Source organism: Pongo pygmaeus, chromosome 2, assembly GCF_028885625.2.
Source record: "Pongo pygmaeus isolate AG05252 chromosome 2, NHGRI_mPonPyg2-v2.0_pri, whole genome shotgun sequence".
Classification (NCBI taxonomy): domain Eukaryota; kingdom Metazoa; phylum Chordata; class Mammalia; order Primates; family Hominidae; genus Pongo; species Pongo pygmaeus.
The window spans coordinates 204,071,420-204,089,836 of record NC_085930.1 but is presented as its reverse complement, the minus strand read 5'-3'; the positions used below and the strand labels follow the sequence as shown (position 1 = coordinate 204,089,836).

The window sequence follows — 18,417 nt, the reverse complement described above, 5'->3', positions numbered from 1 at the left end:
ACCGTGGGGAATGGGTGCACTGGGAAGGTGCTCTGCTAGGTGGAGACTACCTTAGTTCAGGCTGAGGACAGAGGAGCAGAGATCTGTTTCCCCGATGAAGGCCTGCCAACGTTCTGATGCCTTTGGGGTTGCTGATGCTCCTCATTGCACCAAGAGGAGCAACTGATTTTCTAGTTGGCTTACCCTGTTGATTGCAATTGAGCTGAATCTTTAAATTGAGCTTGCCAGAAAAACTGGTACCAATTAAAGATGAGCCTTCTACTCTCCATGGCTGGCTGGGGTTTAGAGGCCTCAGGGCAGCCAGCCCAAAAGAGGCTCTGTCCCTGTGAGGTCAGCCCTTATCCTCCCATCCCCGAGGCTCCTGCTCTGTAATCTGAGCAGAGAGCCCTCACTATGGACATCTCTTTTTTCCTCAGCAAAATCTGGTTGTGCATTTCTTCCTCCTACCCATCTCCTTGAAATCAGCCCAGTCTAGTCTCAGAAACATGCGCGGAAACACCCAGAAGTCCAACTGCAAACCCGGAAGCGCCAGCACCATAGGAGCCCAGGCCTTCAGCTGACTTCTCAGGCATGCCCCTCCTGCATGCCCTCCCTGCCACCCCAGCCCTCCCCCAACCACCTACACGCGGGACCAGCTCCCACTCCACGGATTCCCAGGCCCCCTGCCCTGGCAGGGCGTGCTCCCATCTTTCTGGTTTGTACCCTTCTCACTGCTCTACATCCCACTGGAGGAAACCACCTCCAGTCCTCTGGCTTTTAACCATTTTCTGTCTCATACTTCCATGTATCCATGCAAGCAATCTCTGTTTTCACAGTTTTGAACAACCGTCCCAGCTAACTTATGCTGGCTTGTAAGCACAGATTCTACAGGCCCCTGTGTGATCCTTCCCTTTCGCAGAATCCTGCAAGAGGTGGAAGGGGCCTTGCGTAATTCCATTTTACAATGAGACACACCGAGGTCCTGAGAGGAAATGCAATCTGTCCGGGGTGGAGGCGACTTTAGTTTGTACTGAAGACAGAGGACCAGTGGCCTGTGCCCTAACGGAGGCTGGCAAAGCTTGGCCTCCATGTGGATCCTGAAGCTCCAATTCCCTGATGCTTACGGGAGTGCATGCAGGAGGTACTGCTGGACCCAGCAAGAAAACGATGCGCTGCACAGCTACTGGCCTGGACTCCAGCCTTCACCTTCTGGCTTCGGCGCTTAGCATTTCTTCATGATTCCCTTCTCCTGGTCTTTCCACTATTTGAGTCAATCCCAGAATCCCTTAGTCCAGGTCTGGTGCTGATGCTACTGGTACCCAATACATTGGTGAATGAAAACAGAGGCCTATCACCAAGCAGACTGAGGACTTCTTGTTTGCCAAATAATCATGTCTGTTTTCTGCCAGCTTGGATTCACAACTTCGAAAATATGCTTGTGCAGATTTCAACTCTGTCCTATATCCCTCCAACTGCTCTGTTGTCCTATCAGTTCAGGCCCTCAATATGTCCTCCCTAGCTATCTGCTCTAGCTCCATGTGCTAGCCTGATCACTCTTCCAAAGACCCAGCTCTGAGCATGTCCCCTTCTCTAAAACCTTAACCTTTAGTGGCTCCCCATTATCTACTGATCTCCTTCAGCTGGTATTATCCCTCTCTGCACCGGCTGCAAATGTCTTTCTAGCTGTGCCTTATCTGGCAACTCCCTCCACTGGGCATCTTATACCCACCATGCAGCCAGCCTGTCTCTGCTCCCTCCACACACCTTAAGCTTCCCTGATGCATTGTGTTTGCCTAGACTGTCTCCTTGGCTTAGAGTGGCCTCCTCTCTCTCCCAAGCCTGCAGAAATGCTACCGATTTCTCAGGACCTATCACAAATGCCATCTTTCCATGAAGCCTTCTTAGTCAACCCACATGGTGCCTCAGACTTCTTTGTTTTCTCTCTCTCGTCTCACTCACCTAACTCTGCTTTGCTTTACAACTATTGAGACCCATGACTCCACTGGGCTGTAAGTTGGAGGGCAGGGACTTGGCCTTTTCCAACTTGATATTTGCTGCTGCCTGTAGGAGAGGCTGCATGGTGAGCATTTGTTAAACGAATGAATTCTTTACAGTGCTGTCGTTGCAAGGGTGTCTCTGGGTTGTCAAGGTTAATATGAATAATTAAGGCTATAATAATCCATCTCTGGATTATTAAAATGAGCCCAGTCTCTGACAGCCTGCCTTCCACAGAGCCTTCCTCTAACAACTCTTTATCCCAGGCAGACTTTCCTTCTGGGAGCTTGAGGCTTTGATTATAGAAAGGCACCCTGGGAGGCAAGACCTAGAAACATGTTTATCAGTCTCTCACATTTGCAGTTTGCCTGAAGACAGCTCTGAAAGTGGGTTGCGTGGGAGTTAAGAGTTGGAGGTAGGGGCCGGGAGACAGACCCCCTCCAAACTAGCCTGAGTGCTTGCAGATGTTAAAAACAGCCAGCATTTCATAAGTGAGCATGGTGTCCATTCCCATCAAGCCCTTCTTTCTCCTGGGCTCTGTGAGTCTGGAATAACCAACCAGGCTGCCACAGATTCCTGTGATGCTTCCTGGAAGTGAATGCTGCTGATTCTCACATTTTAGACATTATTCTATTTTTATTATTATTTTTATTTTTTGAGACAGAGTCTCATTCTGTCGTCCAGGCTGTAGTGCAGCAGCGCCATCGTGGCTCACCGCAACCTCCACCTCCTGGGTTCAAGCGATTCTCATACCTCAACCTCCCAAGTAGCCGGGATTACCGGCATCCACCACCACGCCCAGCTAATTTTTGTAGTTTTAGTAGGGATGGGGTTTCTCCGTGTTGGCCAGGCTGGCCTCAAATTCTTAACCTCAGGTAATCTACCCACCTCGGCCTCCTGAAGTGCTGGGATTACAGGCGTGAGCCACTGCACCTGGCCACATTTTAGACTTTAAAAAATGATATCCACCAGTCCTTTCACTACCCTGCAGAACTTTTTATCCTTTCCACCACCAGTGGTGCACAGGGCCAGATCATGCTGGATTTTTCCACCTGAGTCAATAAAGGCTCTTTGAGCTTCCACTGGTGTGGACCTTGTGGAGGGTGCCAATACATGATTCACATCTGCCCAGAGCACGCAGACTCAGAAGGCCAGACCGTAGGAGCAAAAAGGACCCTGAAGGGCACCAGTCCCTACCGCTTCATTCGCAGACCTGGAAACTGGCTGGCATAAGATGTGGAACCGTCAGGCACCTCTGCAGGACTGCTTGTGAGCAGGGGGTGGATGGGCAATCACTGTTGGTTTTCGATGAGGAATTGCAGGGGCAGGCCCCTGGAGCCAGATCCTTTTCCCTTCTGGCCCGGGAGGCACACAGGTATGCAGCGCGTGCCATTCGTGAGGGCATCTGGCTGAATGGAGCAAGTAGGAACTGAAATCCAGTTCACGCTCCCCTTTTTTTTTTTTTTTTTTTTGAGACAAAGTCTTGCTCTGTCTCCAGGCTGGAGTGCAGTGGCATGATCTCTGCTTACTGCAACCTCCACCTTCCAGGTTCAAGCAATTCTCCTGCCTCAGCCTCCTGAGTAGCTGGGACTACAGGTGCACACCACCATGTCCAGCTAATTTTTTGTATTTTTAGTAGAGACAGGGTTTCACCATGTTGGTCACGATGGTCTAGATCTCTTGACCTCGTGATCCGCCTGCCTTGGCCTCCCAGAGTGCTGGGATTACAGGCAGCAGCCACCGTACCCGGCCCCATGCTCCTTTTACCAAGCCCTATTCCATGGCCTGGCACGAAACCTCTCCCTCCACAGGAAGAGGTAACTTTCTCTATTTTGCAGAAAGCCACCTTCTACTTGACAACTCTAATGCCAGTCTGGCTGCATCTACCCAAAGGCATGACTTTTTCTAATCGGTCCACTCAGGGGAGTCCCCATTATCTAAGTCATGCAGAGATATGCTATAGGCCAGTGGAGGTCCAGGTGACCTTTCCCTACCTCTTCAACTGCCTCCCACCTATCCCTTGTACGCATCCTCCATTCAACCCAGGCTTATCGTACGGGAATGTGTAGATCATTTCCTTTTCCACAGTCTTAAGGCCTCGAGCACATTCTTGCCCGTGCGTGACACGTGTATTATGCTGTTTGTGTACTTCTCTACATACCAGTGAGCTTCCTGAGTACAGAAATTCTGCTTATTGATCTTTGTTTCTACAGCCCCTGGGAATTGCCTTAAACGTATGACTGAAGGAAGGACTCAGTTAGACACTGCCGTATAAATTCTACCTCCAGTATCTCTCTGCCATGCCACTTCTCCTACTCCCACCCGCCCCTCTTGCTGACTTTCCAAGCCTTACTCTTCTTTACAACTCCCCTTGGGTTCTGCTTTTTGTGAGACTTTCCCCAAAAAATGGTTCACAAATGTTCGCCTCCCGGTGGCTTGTGCCACACAAAGTGTGATGGTGATTCTAACAGCCAAACTTACTGAGGCCCTGGTATGTGCCTCCCATGCCAGGGGCTTCATAAGAAGAATCTCACTTAATTCTCCCAACACCTGTGAAGCTGTATTACTATTGCTGTGTTACAAATTACCGCAAACACGACAACACACACTCATTATCTCACAGTTCCTGTGAGTCAGGAGTCCAGGCACGGCTTAGCTGCGTCCTCAGCTCGGAGTTTCACAGGGCTGTAGTCAAGGCGTTGGCCAGGTGGCATGTTCTTCTGGAGGCCCTACTGGGGAAGAATCCACTTCCAAGCTCACTCAGGTGGGCAGAATTGATTCCCTTGTGTTTTGTAGGAGTGAGCTTCCTGAATTCTTGCTGGCTATCCACAGCCTCTGCCCTTAGCCTAAGCTGCCTTATCCCATTAGCCACTTCTGAGGGTCAGTCCAGCTTCACTCCCTGATTCATGGATGCCAATCAATTGCTGGGTGAGCCTTTTTACACAGTCGCTCTGGAGGGCTGTGTGTAGCTGCTGTTACACTGGCGCTCAGGCACCTGTGCATTCCCTACATCTGACAGAGTCCAAACTCATCAGTGTTGATGATGATGATGACGATGATGATGATGATGATGATGATGATGATGATGATGATGATGATGATGTCGGAGGAGGGAGGCCTTCTAGCCAAAGAGGAGAGAGAGAGAAGCCCAGCCTGTGGGGAGAGCTCCCTGGCTGGGCGATCCAATGTAGGGTAGGAGGGGAGAAAAGGGTGAGAGGATGAGGGTGGGGAGAGGGGTGCAGAAAGCATGGGAGCCCCTCAGCTCCTTCTGGGACTCCAGTGACCAAAGGGGTCTCAGTTCTGCCCACCCTGGTGCCAATCAAGGCAGTAGGGCCAGTTGTGGACTGGCAGTGACCTTGGTGCCTTTGACTCATATACCCATTGTCCTTCCACCCGCTACCTTTCACCCTGAGACAACGGCCTGTCATCTGGTCAGATTTCACCTTTCCCTTTTGCCACCTGAACTCCTGGTTGGGCCACTGAACCCTTTTGGAGCCCAGGCTCTGCTGCCCTTCCTCTTAACTCATTCAAATACCACAGAGGCTTTTGTCTCTGAGATTATCTTTCCATTTTCCTCCCTGTTATGATTTTTTTCTGGTTTGTTTGCCCACTGTGGAAATTTATGTTCTTCGCCTAGCTAATCGTATCTTCTTCCATTACTTGGGCTCCCAAATTTGATCATGCAATGATCTTTTCCCCACGATTTCTGGTAGGCAGGAAATCCTAGTTCAAAATAACAACCCATCTCATTTCTTATTCAATCATTATTCACTCAGTACATGGTTTCTTTTCCTGAGGCAGGAGCAATTGCTTAATTTTATTTTATCAGTCCAGTAAACAGAAAGGCAGCGCAATAACCTCAGCAAACTCCAGTGAGTGGGAAAACCTCAGGTCTTGTTTAACCTTTCCTCATCTGTGGCAGAGGGTGATAGGGTGAGCATTACTCAGTGAATTCTTGGTGAAATTATCTTATTCCTCCTTTTCTCCAAAGTTTAGGTCATGACAGTTTTCTTCATGATGTAAACAAATAGTTTTCCAAATTTGAAACGTAGGAGTCACTTTTGATCTTTCTCTCCTCCTAATCCCCACATCTAGCAGCCCCGAGTCCTATCCATTCTGTGTTAGAACACTTCTCCAGGGCCCTTGCCTGCAACCCCACTTCCCCCACCCTCTCCACTCTGAGCCGCCGCAACTGTCGCTCTGTTCTCACTCCCTCCACTCTTGCCTCATCCAATCCATACCTCACAGAGCATCCAAACTGCTTAAAAACCTAAGCCCCCGTCCTGGCTAACACAGTGAAACCCCGTCTCTACTAAAAATACAAAAAATTAGCCGGATGTGGTGGCGGGCACCTGTGGTCCCAGCTACTTGGGAGGCTGAGGCAGGAGAATGGTGTGAACCCGGGAGGCAGAGCTTGCAGTGAGCTGAGATCGCGCCACTGCACTCCAGCCTGGGCAACAGCCAGACTCCGTCTCAAAACAAACAAACAAACAAACAAAAAACAACAAACAAACAAAAAAACCTAAGCCCCGATTCAAACCCACCAGCAACTTCCCATTGGCCTCAAAATGAAACTCAAGCTCCTCTCTGTGTTCTGAGGCCTACAAGGCCCTACAGAATCTGGCCCCTCCTATGTCCCCTCTTTCATTTCCTGCGTCTCTGCCTTCCACCCTCTAGACACACTGTCCTCTCCTTTCCATTTCTCCCAGAGCCAAGTTCCTCGCTGCCTTAGGCCCTTGCAGATGCAGCTCCCTTTACCCGGCATGCCCTTCTCCAAGCTCTTCACAGGACGGAATCCTGCTCATTTTTCAGCCTTCCGCTTAAATGTCACCTTCCCTAGTCCAAAGTGGGCCTCCCCTGTTATGCTTGCTTCTGCTTGTTCTTTTTCTTCACAGCACTTGCAGTCTTAGTCAGTGGCAGCCTCTCCTCTCCACTAGACTATAAGCTCCATGAGGGCAAGGGCCATACATGTGTTGTCTCTGGCTGTATGACCAGCTCCCAGCTCAGTACCTGCCACATGGCAGGCACCAAAGTCTATTAAATGGAGTTTTTTAAAGGATTAATAAATAATGAATGAATGAGGCTTCCTTGAATTCTTTCCGCCCACCTGTGCCCTTCCAACCAAGATTAGATGTCTTTCAAATATGATACGGACTCTCTCCCTCTTTCCTTGACTCCATTCCCTCCATCTGTGCTTATTTCTTGAGCAATGTCTATGTGCTCACATTGTTTCCCCACCACAGTGACATCTTGTTTATCTGAAGGACATTGTCTCACACGCTCTTCTACTCAGAATGCAGCCGAGAAGCCAGAAAGAAGCAAAAAGTCCTCTGCAATGAGCTCCAAACTGGGAGATTCTGGCCCTTGGGCTCCCACTCAGAGCAATGTTTTCTATTTTCCCACACTTTTAATAGAAATGAACATCTGCTCCCCAAACCTACAGGTGATTAATTTATTTTGTTGTTGGGAAAGGGTGCTGCCAAACTCCATTAAATGATGACCACCTTTTTCAACAAAAGACCTCAAGAAGGATATTTAAATAAAACTTCTAATAAACATAGAATCCTTATTTTTGGTATATTCATTCATCACAGTCTAAACCCTGCAGATGCATGTGCACGCATACACACACACACACACACACACACACACACACACACACCCTGCTGCCTCTTGCTCCCTCACTCACAGCCACAGTCAGACGCGATGGAGCTCCTTCCAGGGAGGTATGTAGTACACGTTGCCCGGTGTCCTGCTGGAACCCTGACGGATGCCCAGAGGGGCCCTTTTCAGCTCATCTTCCTTACAGGATCCAGGAATGCAGGGGTCTTGGGATTTCTCTCAGGTCGTCTTGGACTGGTTGGCCTGAACTGCAGCCCTCTGGAAGCTTGGAAGAGTTCCCAGGAGATCATGGATGCATTCCTTCAGCACTAAGGGCACTGTCCAGCATACCTGGCCCTGTCAGAACACATACCTATGCCCTCTCCTCCAAGAACTCTTCCACAACTTCCATATGGTCAAAGCCAAGAAATGGAGTATTTACAATCGATTGATTCATTATTCATTCATCTGCATTTCATGTCCCCTGTGTGCCTGGCAGGCAACATGCCGGGAAGACAGACGTCAGCAGGATGGTCTCTGCCCTCGGGGGACTGCCTTACTCCAGTGCTGGCTGCACCAGGGATTTCCCGTTTCTAAGACAATGCTTTCTTTCTTAAATAGCCTATCAGGTGGGTTCCCTTAAGGGTCTGGGTTACCTTAGGGGTCCTTAACCTTGGCTCTGACTTCTTGTTGTCTGTTTACAATTTGTTCAGCTATCTCAGAAGAACTTCTGCCCTGATTCATAGAGAGCTTGCTACATTGCTGGTTTCTGCTGGCTCAGCTGGAACTGCCTGCCAGGTTCCTTGTTCTCTGTCTCTGTGTCCCGCATCTGATGCAGTGTTGAAGTGCGGATTTAGCTTCAGATTTGTCCTAGAAGCTGCCGCAGCAGGTTTTTTGTTTTTTGTTTTTTGTTTTTTGAGACGGAGTCTTGCTCTGTTACCCAGGCTGGAGTGCAGTGGCAAGATCTCGGCTCACTGCAAGCTCTGCCTCCCGGGTTCATGCCATTCTCCTGCCTCAGCCTCCCAAGTAGCTAGGACTACAGGCACCCGCCACCACACCCGGCTAATTTTTTGTATTTTTAGTAGAGATGGGGTTTCACCATGTTACCCACAATGGTCTCGATCTCCTGACCTTGTGATCCATCCGCCTCAGCCTCCCAAAGTGCTGGGATTACAGGCGTGAGCCACTGCGCCCCGCCCCGCAGCAGTTTTTTAGGATTGGAGGCAGATCGCTGTTAGTCACTGATTCTGTAGGGATTGTCCTATGAAAGGAGATATATGTATTTCCCTGCAGAAGCTCCCCCAATCCACTGCAATCTCACTACAAGTTATTTCCATAAAGAATTCCTGATGGGTGCCCAGGGAGCAGAACTGGTTACACAGATGTTCAGGCATTCAAGGCCCTAAGGGGCCAAGGCCCGAAGGGAATGGGACAAAGCCCGCAGGTGTGAACAGAACCACGGCAGTGAGATGGCTTATCCATTTTTCTGTGTTAGGTTTCCAGGTGAACCAATATCTCACTCATTGAAGAACATTAAACTTCATGGACAAGGAATTATGAGACTTCTCTCATAAGCATGGACTTCCAGTAACTCACAAAGGCCTTTGACTCAATTTCCTCCAAAGGTTCTCTTAACTGCAACCACTTCTCTCCAGCCCTCTGCCACCTCTGCCCTTGCCTGGACACTGCACAATGTTGTAACCGGAACTCCTGACTCACCTCTCAGTCCCCTCTAATTCGGTCTCCACACAGCATCCAGAGCCATCTTTTAAGCCACAAATCCGACCAGGTTTCTGTTGCCCCTCAATGGCCTCCTTAGACCTTAGAATAATATCTAAGCCTCTTTGCTCTGGTTCACAGAATCCTTCCAGCTTGGTCCCCGTTGACCTCTGCTACGTCCTTATTCCTCAGCACTCGTTCTCTTGCACGAATGCTCTGATCACACACACCCCATGTTTGCTCTTGCTTCCAGGTCTTCAAACACGGCATGCATCATCCTGGATCTCCCTGCCCTCCCTCCCCTAACTCCTAGTCAACCCTGAAGACGGTTTAGACACCATCTAAGAGTACCAGGGGAGGAGGACACTGGCCCAGAGCACTCAGCGCCCTCCATCACCACCTCCTTTCCCAGCAGCTGGATTAGGAGGCCCTGTAACACTGTTGAGACATTACCTTAATATGCGCTAATTACCTGCTTAGTTGTCTGTTTCCCTTACTAGGACGTAAGACCTTGAGACCTAGATTCTCTCCTGTTCATTATTGTATCTCCAGTGGCTAGCACAGTTCCCAGGATATAGCAGGGAAAACTCAATAAATGGCCATTGAATTCATTCATTCATGAATAGAATTGCTGCAATAGGATAAATCCTTGGTGTCAGAGACAATCTTGAAAAAGCAGGTTAGCACAATAAGAAAAGCCCTAGGCAGGAAAGTCATGAGATCTGAGTTCCTCATAAACTCAGACAAGTCAAATCTCCTCTCGCTCGGAACTTCAGTTTTCCCACATATAAATTCCAAAATCTAAATCTCAGAGGTCCTTTTCAGCCTCTGTGGTTTATGGTGGTGAATCATACATGTTTTCTCAAAGAATTATCCCTATTCTTTTGAGTTGCCTGTGAGGGACATCAGAAGCCCATCATGTTCAGAGGAGTGCTCTTAAATTCCGTAAATACCACCAAGGACATAATTAGAAAAAAGAGATGCTTTGGTCCCAACAGGACTTAGTCCTCAAAACCTAATTGTCAATACCTCCTACTGCCTTCTTTCTGGGATGGAGGAGTCCCTGTCTGTATTTTCTCCTAATTGGCATCTTGGGACTTCTCTATGATGGCCTCACCATCATTTCCCTACAGAGCTAGTAAGTTAGCTGAATTCCAAAGATTGGGGGTAAAAGTATCAATCAGAATCAGGACCTGAGAAGAACTGGAAAATGTGTCAAATTATATGAATGACCATAAGGCGTCTAGAAATTTATTATAGGCCTCCAGAATCTAAGGCCTAATCCTGGGCTGGAATGTAGGGCAGCAGGTAAAAGGGCTCAAATTTATTGCTAGGGGTCCACAGATTCCTTATGAATCCAGCATTGTTTCTAGACTAAATGAATATGAAGTCTTGCAACCATACCTTGTTTCTCAAATGTACAACAGAGCTGCCATTGTAACTAACAACACAGAAATTCATTTAAAAGTAGCACTGAATTCATACCAAGCATCATGCACTTTCCTTGCTCAATGGATATAATAATGGGTACAACAACAGGTACTACAACAGATACTACCATAAATGCTACCACGCATACTATGATGGGCAGTGCAAGGACTCTCAGTTACTAGAATGCCAGCTCTGGAAAAGACGAAACCACAGCTGTCTTATTGGTGCTATACTCCTAGGACCTCATTCAAGGCTGGCCATGTGCTAGAGGCTAATCAGATATTTGTCAGGCATCAGAGAAAACTTTTTACTTTAGAAAGACAAATGCAGCCGGGCATGGTGGCTCACGCCTGTAACCCCAGCACTTTGGGAGGCCGAGGCGGGCAGATCACCTGAGGTCAGGAGTTCAAGACCAGCCTGGCCAACATGGCTAAACCCTGTCTCTACTAAAAATACAAAGAAAATAGCCAGAAGTGGTGATGCATGTTTATAATCCCAGTTACTCAGGAGGCTGAGGTAGGAGAATCAGTTGAATCCAGGAGGTGGAGGTTGCAGTGAGCCGAAATCACACCATTGCACTCCAGCCTACGCAACAAGAGCAAAACTCCATCTAAAAAAACAAACAAACAAACAACAAAATAGAATAAAAAATAAAAAGAGCCATATTTGAAAACATTGAGAACCACCAGGTGGTCAAAATAATTAACAAAATGACACCTTCATGTTTTATTGCCTGTTGCAATTAAAAAACATTTGATTTCACATGCGTGACTGCATCTGACTCTCAGAAAATGATCTTGCAAGGAAAGCAGAGCTCAAAGTCCAACAGGCTGCCTGGGGCGGCACCATAAGCACCAGTAGTGGAACCTGGTCTTACCACGCGATGACATTCGCTTGCAGGAGAATGTAGCTCTCCTCTCCCCTCTGCTAGGTGGGATGGCTCGGAGAAGTGCCATCCAGGTAAGACAAAGCCCTAAAATAAGACTGGAGCTTCGTCAAGCCGGGTGACTTATTGCTAAGAGTTGCAAAAATAGTACAGAGCTTCTTGCATTTAACAAAGTAAAGCAGTTGGGGAGGTTGCCTGAGCCGTGGCAAGTGAGGCTCTCCTTTTGTGTCTCCATCATCTCCCTTTTTTCTGTCATTAAATAGAAATAAAATGGTAGGGGCAAAATGAAGGTGAGTCTCTGTTAAGTAATTTAAGATGCATATTTTTGTGTATCTTGATTGAGGCCCAAGATTTAAGGATTGTGAAAGATGGTTGAAATGCAAAACCCAATGCAAATTGCAATCAGAAGCCTACTGATTAAATAAAGTAAGGTACATTCATACAATGGAATCGGATGTAGCTAAAATGATACAGATTTATGTTTGTTGATATACCATTGACTAAAGTAAGTAAAAGATAGCATATACTGTACAGTGTTTTCCTATTTACCTACTTGTTATCCCTCTTGCAAGTGCAAAGACAGATGCCTGGAGTGACAGTCACCCAACATTAACTAGTTCTGCACAGGAGGATTTCATGTGACTTTTACTTTCATACTTTTACATTGTTATGAGTGTGCAAACGGTATGTTCTCTGAGCCCACCTGCACGGCTCATTCCAGAGTATAACGCATTCCCATAGGGTAGTGGTCTTTATTAACGAGTCCTCACCCATCATCCAAAGCTACTGGACACTTTCAGTCCTTTGATCACTAAGAAGACTGAGCCTTGACTGGCCATGTGACCAGCCACCACCGCAGGGCTCAAGTCACAGTGCTCACCGCTGCCAGCAAGGATCTCCCAGGAGTCACAGAGACACCCAGGCAGGGTATGAGTCCATCACCCACCTCGCCTGCTCACTCTGGGCGTCTTCCTTGTCCTCCAGGAGGCAGTGGTGAGGGAGGACACATGGACATCCTTGTCCCCTCGCAACAAGCCAGGTACCAGTGTGGGTGCCTATAGTCTTCTCCCCAGAGGCCATTGGTCAACCATCTCAGCCACCGTGGGGACTGACCCTGGCCAGGTGCTCAAGGAATTTGGAGTCACTTTGTTTTTCTGAGCCTCAGTTTCTTCACTGGTAAAATTGGGAGTAAACACTGCCTCTTGTGAGGATCGAATCAGATACAGTTTATTACAGTGCTTTGTAGACTTTAAAATGGTTTTGTGGTTGAAAAATCGGCAAGACAGCAGAGGCTTTGGAGTTAAACGTGGATCTGAATGTGGTCCTGTCACAAACTGACTATGTGACTTGGGGAAGTTAAACATCCTCTCAAGGCCTCGGTTTCTGGCCTTTAGTACGGGGTTCCCCTTTGTCCTACCACCAGCCCAAAACCCTTCAGGAGGAACTGTGATTTGTTAAGCTCCAGAGAACCAAGGCTCAAACGAAACCTTCTTAGGAGTAATTATGCAGATGTTGTGGGGGTGGGGGATGCCTCATGGCTAGAACCCAACTTCCCCCACTTTGTTTTTATTTTTACACCCCTGAAGTCCAAAACCAGCTGTCTGAATCACTTGCAAACAGAGCCAAAACTATGTTCATGCGTCATAGGAGGCCGCAGGCTCCTGCCACACCTCAGGATGGTGCACTAAAAATATCCTCCCAGCGCTATTTTTAAGGCCCTGCAGACTGCTGACCCCAGGTCACGGGAGCGGAGCCCTCATCACAGGCACGCAGAGGCACCAAGTTAGGGCCTGATGCCTAGCGGGCCCTTAGGTCAGTGAGGTGCTGCGCGTAAACCCCACACTCTCCTCCCTGCCCACAGGGATCGCCCGCTGTGCAAAGTCCTCTGTCGCAGGTGTGGGTTCATCCCTCTCTGGATGCCTGCCAGGCACCACAAAGCCCACTGCGATGGGACGACTGTGACCAGCTGTGCACTCCACTTCCACACTGGACATTCTCAGAATCAACAGCACACAGCATCTGCCCAGCAGGGACACTGGGTACTCACCCTTCACGTGTGAACGGTCATTTATCATTTCCAAAGCATGTTCACAGCCGTGACCTTCTCTGACCCCACTACACTTCTGCCAAATTGATATTATTATCCCCAAGTTATAGATTAGGAAATGAAAGTGATATGTGTGCATTTCTAATAGCACTGTTATGCAATACAATGTGAATGAACGTCTCTGGTGTGACGGAAGGTAGGATGACCTCTGATTAGCCGACAATGGCTCAGAATTTCTTCCTGGTGTCCTACATATCTGGCCACACCCACCTTCCCTTGTAGTCAAACCAGTCACCATTCATGCATTCATTTGACAAGCATTGCCCCAGCATGCACTCTGGGCCAGGCCTTCTCAGAGATAAATCACATCTTCCCTGCCCTGGGGAGGTCATGGTGCTGGGACAGAACTCCGGGGCATGATGGGCACAGGGTAGCGGGAGAAGGTAAGAAAGGCTCCAGGAAGGAAGTCATCCCTTTGGGCGTCTGAGGGCTGAGCAGGAAACAGAAATGCTGTCCAGACAGGAGCAGCTTAGGCAGGAGAGCAGGGAGCACGTAGGAGCCGAAAGCGGGTCAGAGTGGGAGTGGGCAGGAGGCAGGGACCCAGGGGCTGGACCAGAGCAGGGCAGAGCGGGAGGTACAGGGCTGCCTGGAGGGCATGGGGAGCCACTGGGGGGCTCCAGCAGTGGCGAATGTGATGATTGGTCGGTGTTGGAGCCGTCCCTGTGGTAGCTGTGGGGAGGATGGAGAGAAACAAGGCTGCAGAGAAGAAGGCCAGATGCAGATCTTTCAGGTGAGACAGGATGGGGCTGAGGCAGGTGGAGTGAGAGAGGATGAAAAAGAAGGATCCAGTTCTAGAAGTCCTTAGAAGTGACTAAAAGGTAGGATGAAAACGAGCGACAGGGCTTAGACCAGTGGGATGCACAGGGCAGGAGAAAAGAGTCCAGGGTAAGCCCAGGGTTGGGTCTGGGTGACTGGGAACAGATGAATGCCATCCACGGAGTGAGGGCACACGGGGCAGGAGCAGGTGCAGGCAAGGGCAGGCTTGCTTTGCGTCTGTCATAGTGGGGGCAGGGCACGTGGCTATCTAAGCAGCACTGATAAGCAGGAAGTCAGGTATACAGTTGGGCTCGGGAAGAAATCAGGCTTGCATCAAAGCTTTTGGAAGGTGGTAAGGAGTTGAAGAAGCCTCTAGAACAATGGGTCTCAACCTTCTCTCATCAAAATCAACTGGGCAGCTTTAAAAAAAATACTGATATCTGGGTCCCATCCCCAGACATTCTGATGTGATTACTGTATTTCTGTATAATGGGCCCTGGCATTGGCATATTTTTAGTGATCCCAGGTGCTGCTTCTGGTGTGTAGCCAGGGATGGAAACGCTGCCACGGAGACGCGATGATGGAGCAGAGATGGGGCAGGCCTGTGGTGCACACCAACATGGAAGGGCCAGGGAGGGAAGAGAGCCCAAATCAGTCTGGCCTTCAGGGCGGAGGGCACCAAGAGAGAGCATTATCCTGGAGCAGCAGGAGCGGGATGTCAGGAAAGCGGTCCTGTGAGCAGCATCGGATGCTGCAGGAAGAACCAGGCGATGGGAAGACTGAGGAGTGCCTCTGGCGTTTAGCATCTAGGAGTCTGTCAAGGTGACCTGGACCAGGACAGGTTCCAGGTTGGGGGAAGGCGGCTGATGAGGGTTGCAGACTAGACCAGACTTCAAGGAGAGCGGAAGGGGAGTAAGTGAAGACACCAAATGAGAAGCACTCTTTTAGGAAACTTGGCTGTGAATAGAAGCGGAGGAAAGAAGAGAAAAAGGAGGTATGATTGGACAGATTTGAGGACACTTCTGTTCCAAGCATGAAGAAGCAAGAGGGGTAGGTGGACAAGACCTTCAATGATGGGCAAAGTGAAGTTCACAGAGGGTGGTCCTGAGGAAGCTGAGGGGCCTGAGTTTCAGGACTCAGTGCAGAGATCACCCCTAGGAGGTGGGCTGCTTTCCCCCAAGGGGGCTAGGACCTGAGATCGTGTCACCTGCCCTCCGTACAGCCCTGCACCTGCATCTGTGCCGTGGAGTGTGTTGATGGGTGGGCAGGCGCTGCTCTTTCCCCTGCCCTCCAGCCCCAAAGCTAGCCCTCTTTCTCATGCCTGCCTTCCATGTCCTGGCCCTGCTGCTGGAGCTGCACACGCCAGGCTCTGCCTCAATGCAGATGACTCCACCACCTTTTGCTCCACTCCTCACCCCCAGAACTGTTGTTGTTGTTTACCAACTATGAAGGACCCACCATAGGTAGAGAACCAAGTACTTTGCACACTTGGAGCCCCTGCTTTCAAGACCTCCACAGTCTACTTATCTAATATTTATTGCATGAATTCATACTTGTGTACATGTATAAACATGAAAGCAATGGCGAAAATGCATTTCCAATCATACATTTGCCTAATTGTGCATGCTCACCACAGGGTAGACCCAAACGCCTCCAATGGGCACACGTATGTCACCAAGACCTCCCCGCAGGACCCTGCTTGGCTACTCTGCGAGCGGCTCTCACGACCTGGAAAGAAGCCCTCATTGACACAGGCCCGAGACCACCCCCCTTTCCCGACACATTCACTCGAGTTTAGGAAAGGCCACAACTCACCTCCAGTTACTGAACCCCGAGCCTTTCTGACATGTGGTCAAAGGGAAAGAAATTTGCCTCTGCATTTTGGAATTTATGCATCATGGAGCTCAGTTTTTGTTTTCCCAGTAAATGGCTTCTAGAAGATAACAGGAGGAGGTGTCTTTCCAATGCTCACCCTCTTTCCCAGTTTTGCTCCAGAAACATCTGGCACCATCAGTGACTCAGTTTCAACTTGCAGTTTTAATTTCTTCATTTACAAGAGCTATAAAAGAATAGCCAGCAAAGCAGTCACTCCAGTATTTTTAAACTTACACCACTGATGCTTTTGTCTACTAACGAGTGTTATTGAGTATTTGCAAAAAAAAAAAAAAAAAAAAAAAAAATCCAAACTCAGTACCTATTTCAATACATTCTTAACTCAGTACATTTCAATACATTCTTAACTCAGTACATTCCAATACGTTCTTAACTCAATACATTTCAATACCTTCTTAAGGAAAAATTTCTGACATGTGAATTGCTCTCTTTAAGTAAAAAAGGTTCTTAATTCTGAATTCTAGGTAAAAGTATGAGGATGACAGTAATAGGCTATCCTGAGATAAAGCTTTTTTTTTCCCCACCCCATGTGAGGCCTTGGTTGAGAAAGAGATACTGTCCCTCCTGTCTTTGAGGGACAGTGAGAAGGAGCCATGTTCATGCCGTCAATAGCAAAGCACCCACTCACACGCAGAGACAGCGTGCCATGGTGTATTAAAATGGTAAACTTGAGCCATCTTAGCTCGAGACCAGATTTCTTAGAGAGTGAGGGCCCCTGGACCCTGTATGCATCAGCCCTACAAAGGCCATTTGAGTCCCCCACCCCACCCCACCCTCTGCTTCCCTCAACCACAGACACCATCCCTGACCCTGGCAAGCCCCCTGCAGTATAGACTGTTCCAGGCCTCCAGGCTGCCTTTTTTTCTTCTTCTGAGACTCTTCTGACCCTGATTGTTTGGACAATGTGGGGAGGATTCTCTCCCTTAGGATAAAGAATGGGAGCCCAGTGGGGTTACCACTTCCTATCTTAGAAGGGCATCTGGAAACAGATATTTCTAGAACTGTGGAATCTTCTTGGGGGGCAGGTTTACCTCTTGAGAGCCCAGAGGGAGAGAAGATAGCAGGTCTTAACTCATCACTAGCAAGAATAGTACTTACAGGTGCCTTGGAAGGTGGTGAGTTCCCCGTGCTGGGGAGACTCAAGCAGAAGCTGTAGGGCTGTTTGTCAGGGACATCCCGCAGGGACTGCTCTTCATCAGGCCATTCCTGCATGGGGTGAGGTGAAGCCCGGTCCAGCCTCCCCACTCTCCGTGGTTCTCCTTTGCATTGCACAGACAGGACTCACTCAAGACTCCCCAAAACTCTCAACACTCAGCAACCTTAGCTGTCCTCCTCCTCCCTGTCTAGCCTGGGACCACAGCTCACCAAAAGTGACTGGAGCCCTCACCAGTGCTGAGTTACAAACTGATGTCCTGGCTTTGAGCACATGAAAGGGGTATGAATAGCTTTATTTTACTAACGAGGAAGCAGAGTTTACAGAGGTGATGTAGCTAGCTGGTCCGTGGAAGTTTGGCCCAGGCTCCTGACCACTAGGCCACAGTGATTTTTTAAATGCATTCTTAGGTAAAGCAAAGAGCAATGTATATAATGACTCCACCTAATGTAACCTGTTTGTAAACCAATTTTTTCTTTTCTTTTTTTGAGACATTGTCTCACTGTCACCCATGCTAGAGTGCAGTGGTGCAATCACAGGTCACTGTATGAGTCTTCCCCCAACCCGGGCTCAAGCGATTCTCCCACCTCAGCCTTCTGAGTAGCTGGGACTACAGCGCGTGCCACCATGCCCATATCCCACTAATTTTTATGGTTTTTGTAGAGATGGGGTTTTGCTGTGTTGCCCAGGCTGGCCTCCAACTCCCGGGCTTAAGCAATCTGCCTGCCTCAGCCTCCCAAAGTGCTGGGATTACAGGCGTGAGCCACCACACCCGGCCTTTACAGGCGTGAGCCACCGCGCCCAGCCTAAACCAAAGTTTTGAGCACATTTCCCTAAAATGCTATTTCATGACATGGTTTTATCCCCATTTCCCGTCCACAGGATTTTTGGTTTCTT

The 18,417-nt window shown here is 48.8% G+C and overlaps 1 long non-coding RNA gene across 1 annotated transcript in view; it reads right to left on the bottom strand.

Annotated features, from left to right (window-relative positions):
* Positions 1-18,417, bottom strand: part of LOC129034222 (uncharacterized) — an 88,814-nt gene that overhangs the window by 15,185 nt on the left and 55,212 nt on the right. The window contains exon 5 of the long non-coding RNA XR_008501778.1: positions 16,290-16,533. This is a non-coding gene — a long non-coding RNA (uncharacterized LOC129034222). The remainder of the gene's footprint in view (positions 1-16,289; positions 16,534-18,417) is intronic.